The sequence below is a fragment of the Pteropus alecto genome, unplaced genomic scaffold, assembly GCF_000325575.1.
Source record: "Pteropus alecto unplaced genomic scaffold, ASM32557v1 scaffold105, whole genome shotgun sequence".
Lineage (NCBI taxonomy): Eukaryota > Metazoa > Chordata > Mammalia > Chiroptera > Pteropodidae > Pteropus > Pteropus alecto.
In genome coordinates this window covers 5712653-5717602 of record NW_006436294.1, presented here as the reverse complement: position 1 = coordinate 5717602, position 4950 = coordinate 5712653, and the positions used below count along the sequence as shown (strand labels likewise).

General features: G+C 51.3%; 1 long non-coding RNA gene across 1 annotated transcript; it reads right to left on the bottom strand.

The window, feature by feature from the left end:
* Window positions 1–1240, bottom strand: LOC112480535. Its single transcript, XR_003046624.1, has 2 exons — window positions 1114–1240; window positions 1–1022 (listed from the first exon to the last, which is right to left on the bottom strand). It is a non-coding gene; the product is annotated as an uncharacterized LOC112480535 (long non-coding RNA).
* Window positions 1241–4950: the final 3710 nt, after the last annotated feature.

Here is a 4950-nt window from a genome sequence, read left to right as displayed (position 1 = left end):
TCAAATTGAGGAATATTTTATTACAAAATAGCTGGCCTGTATTTTTCGAACATATTAAAGTCACGAAAGACAAAAGACTGAGAAACTTTCAGTTAGAAGGATATTAAATATATGAAAACTAATTGCAACATGTGATCCTGGACAGGGGGAAAATAGCTATAAAGTACATAATTAGTATGTCTGTCTACCTATCATCTATCTCATTATAAAACAAAGGAGGCGAAAAAGAAAGCAGTTGGCAAATATGGATAGAGTGTATGCGAGTTCTTTTTACAATTCAGTGTCCTAAGTTTGAAATTATATATAAAAAAGTTAACCGAAAAAAGTGTTTCCAAATGTATCAAGCTCTTTGAGGACAAAGGACTGGGCTCTTAAAAAATGATTTTTCATCACGAAATCTATGTATGTATGCTTTTTAAAGGAGGAAATGTAGAGAAGCAAAAAGACGACCATCAACCACCCACACTTGTACCGCAGAGCAGCAGCTGCCCGGGAGGACGGAAATGAATGCTATTGCAACGTAATATCTGCAAAACGATACAGAAAACACAAGCAAGCGTGGAAGGGCATGGCTTAGGGAAAAAAGGGGAAAGAGCAGTGGGTTAGCTTTGCGGTCGGGAAAAGCTGCGGCTTTAAAATCGAGCGGATGAGTAGGCGGGCTACGACTTCCAAGGAGGGCGACCGGCGGGGTTGGAGGAGGATCCGCGCAGGTCCAGTTCTCCCCTGGGCCGGTGACTATGATGCCCGGCACGGGGCGGGTGTCTGGTGCACGATTCTGGGCTGAGGGCACACAAGGCCAGCTTAGGGTCCCGTTCGGCGCGCAGGGCGCCCTCGCCCGGACCCCGCCACCGAAGTGCGTCGCCCCCGCGCACGGAGCTCGGGGCCGCTGACGCACTCGGGCCTGGGGGAGGGTTCGGTTTCCAGGGCAACAAGCAGGGGCCTCCGTCCTTCCGCTCGCTCGTATGCGTCACTTCCGGCCGCTCGCTTCGGATCGGTTCCGATTGGAATCTTTTTCCCTCGCCCTGTAGGGGCGTCGTGTTGGGGGCGATGTTAGGCACAATGAGCCTTCGACTCTGCAGGGGAAGCAGGTGGGGGAGGACAGGTGGGGCTCACCTTCATCTGCCAACCACCCTTTCAGATCCGCTCCCTGGGCCCCGCGGGAAAGGGACACCGGGCCGTCGCCAGTCTGGAGCATGCGCACTGAGCGAGGCCGCTTGGCTCCCCTGGTTCCGGGATTTCCGCGCGGCCGGAGGGAATCGGGGCGGGGCGGGCGGGCGAAGGCGTTGATTGGCCAGTTGGAAGCCCGGCTCTTGGCCCCGCCGTGGACCCCTGTGGCCGGCACTGGAGTTTCATTCATTCGTTCCGTCACTGGGTGGATGGATTCTCTCGTCCTTCGCGGAGAGAGCGTTGAGGCAGAGCTTGTGCTAGGCGCTGGGGTTCACAGATCAGTGGGACTGACTGCGGTGTCCCCTCCTTTCTTCCTCTGCAAGCTTATCGCCTCCCTTCTCCACTCAAGCCTGGTGTGGTGGGGTTCTTGCACAAGGGGGTGACACTCAGCCCGTCTCATTTCCAGGACATTCCCTGAAGGCTCCCCATCTGTGAAAGCATCAGTTGAACACCGAAAGGCCTGAGGTGGAATCCTGGCCAGCTGCTCAATCACTGAGCCGCTTCCCTCACTTCACATTGATCTCTGAAAGAAGACCGGTTATTTGCTGAGGGGTTTTGAGATTTAAAATGAGCTTTGGCGCTTATCTTTGGGTTGAACCCCACCTTTGCGCCTCATTAGTTTGTGTGACTTTGGGGCCTTGAGGGGAGGCCTCTGTTTGTTTAGCGCTGGCTGAGACCTGAGTCTGAATAATTCTAGGGTTCAGGATTTAGTAAACCAAATCCAAACTTTCGGTTCCAGATCTAAAGCACCCTCTCTAAAGACATATTGGTTATGAAACTGACATTGTAAATATTCATTAACTGATTCCTGTGTCTTATTTCTCAATTGTTCCCCACTCAGGAAGTGTTATCCCTTGGTCCCTTTACATTAGAACAACCTACTTTATAGGGTCGTTATGAGGTTTATATGAGAAATCTGTGCCAAGCACATTGCACGCTACCTATCAGGTAAATGATTGTACTATTTTGAGGGAATAGATGTCCTGCTCAAGTGGTTGGCTCTTAGTGGTGCTTATAAATAAATGTATTCCAGTAAATGAATCTCTTCCCTCTTGGCTTGGGAACTCGGGGTGCGGAGAGCAATGCCAGGACAGCAGGCATAAACTGGGATTGTCCCAGACAAATCAAGATATATGGTCACCCCATCCCAAAGCTGTATAAGTAGCATGTGACAGAATTGAGATGGAACTAGATCTGTCCCCCTGTCTCAAAGTGCTTTCCCATACTTGACTTTATTTGACACCAATAAGGGCCCGATGAAGTGCTCATCCCCATTTCATAGGTTGCAGACGGTGAGAGAATGTAGTTAGTGATGGAGTGGGTGCTCTGACCTGCACTTTTGACTCATGTTTTAGTGACAATTCTCAACTCCTTTGAACACTGGTCCTCATCTTTGAGACTGCACGATAGGTAGTTTCAGGGAAGCAGATTCTGCCTCATTTCACCTCCATTAAGACTTTTGTGGAGGGGCTGTGGAGTGGGTGTGAGGTTGGATCTGATGATTTAGAGCCTCCTTCCAATCCAGCTTTATGTGTCTACAAACTCCTTGAGTGCAGGCTTGGTCTAGTCTTTAAATTCTCAACATTCAGAGGAGGTGTTCAGGAAATTTAAAACTACAGCAGGAACGCAAACTCAGGAGCGAGATGACCTGGGACTGGTCTGGACACCCCCGTTTGATGGAGTGTGGGGCCACGGCAAGCCCTTATGTTCTCTGAGCTTCAGTTTTCTCAAAGACAAAATGCAGATTAGTCTCTTCACAGCCCCCCCCCCCCCGCCCCCAAGATTTGCTGGGGCAATAAATTAGTATAAAAGTGTGTACATTTTAAACAGAGACACATTGTACAAAAATAGCAATCCTTCCTTTGGCCAGCTTTCGTTCCTTTCCAAATTGCTTGTCTTATCCATTTATAGAGAGAAAAAGAACAGAGAAGGACTTCAGAAAAAGTACAGGCCGTGGAGTCAGACAGCCCCAGATTTGAATCCCTAAATAGCACCAGCCACTTGAGTGACCCCAGCCAAGTGGTGTCCTTTCTGGACTTCCATGCTAAAAATAGCTACTCTGCACGTCTCAATGAAGACCTGGGAGCTAAGTATGGGGTTCTATTCTTGGCGCACAGACCTCCAGAAAAGGTGGCCTCTTTTAATGTCTGTTTTCTGTGCTCTGTAACTGTCAACCTGCGTGGTTAACAATATGGAGCAGCCACCGTAGGCAGCTTTTTGTGGTGTCCCGGAGGCACTTTCTCTCGGCTCTTGGGCACCTCGGCTGAAAACCCTTGGCACACTGGAAATCCACTCCACCTGTTTTGCCCTGAAGCTGTGTTCTGTTTATAACTCATCCTTACTCCTCGGAAAACAATTCAATAAAAACTCAATTGGTTTTCCACTGGCTCTTGTCAGGGATAAGGGATAGCATATTATTATTTTATAAAAAATATAAATAATAAAATAAGTCATAAAACAGCGCTGGGCACATAGCAGAGAGTCAATAAATGCTTGCTGGCTTAAAGCAAAAGTGATGGCTCAGGCGGTTTTTCCATGGCTGCTGCTGCTGTATCCGCTGAGAGACCACCCCTGTCCTCCATTATATTTTTTAATTGAAAAAGAAATACGTGCACTTGGTAAAAAAAAAAAAAAAAAACAAAGACAAGGGGGAGAGGGGCTTCTTGGTCCTCGGCTCTCTCATTCTGCCCTGGAAATGCCACTGGTCACAGTTCCTGTGCATCGTCCCATGTGTGCTATGCACATTTCGATGTATGTATGTAAATTCCTCTTTGTGTTTATTTATTTTTAACATGGAGGGGTTTAATTTCTTAATTGGCTTCTGCCATTTCCTAGCAAGTTGGGCACCTTGGTCCTGGAACTAAGGACAGCTGTCCCACATCCAGAGGCCTGTTGGGAGCCCTTGATGTGGATTGATGGCCGGAGCCCCGGAAGTTGAGAGTGGTTTTACCCACGAGGGATGGGGGGGCGACAGCAGCACACGGGGCAGTCTGCTCCCGGACCAGGGCTCCCACCGGCCACCTCACACCCTGCCCAGCCCCTAGGACTGTGCCAAGACCGTGCGTGCCTCAGTTCCCCAACCTGAAGGGGAACTTAGACTTCCCTTTAAGCGACGGCGACAACGGCTGTGGGTGCTCGGTGCCCCTGGAAGGACACGAAGCCGGGCGGTAGGGGGTTCGCAGGGGCCTTGGCCAGAGGACTCCACCGAGGAGGTGAAACTGAGCTGCCCGCCTTAAGGGGCTAGAAAGTTGGCGGGACGCAGGACAGGCCCCTCCTCCCGGTGTGCGACCCCTAGAGCGAAAGCTTTCCGCGGCGCCCCTGCTACTCCGCCTCCGTCCGCCCGTGAGGGTTAGGAGCTCAAGTCCTGGGCGGTCCCACCACACGCAGGCGGTGCCGAGTGCGGGAATGTAGCACAGCGTGCTGCAGATGAGCTGGACTGGAGCCGGGACAGAGTTTGGACGACTGCAAAAAGGAAATCGAACAGTACATAATAGCAATGGCCACGGCCCCCTTCGGGGCGGCAGAGCTTCGGAAACGATACTCCGGCCTCCTTTACTTGTCACAAGTGAAAAGAAAAGTTTTTCTTCCAACGAGAGCCGTGTTCCTCTGCGCAGACGCTCCCAGCGGCGAACCCACTGCCCGGTTACCCGTCCCCCTTCTCCTCCCTCCTCCCGCCCTCTGTGTCCCTCCGACCACGTTTCCTACCCCCTCCCGCGTCTTCCCCGCGGCTCCCCGCGCCCTCTCGGGCCCGCCCCCCTGGCCCCCGGCGTCTCCGAAAACGCG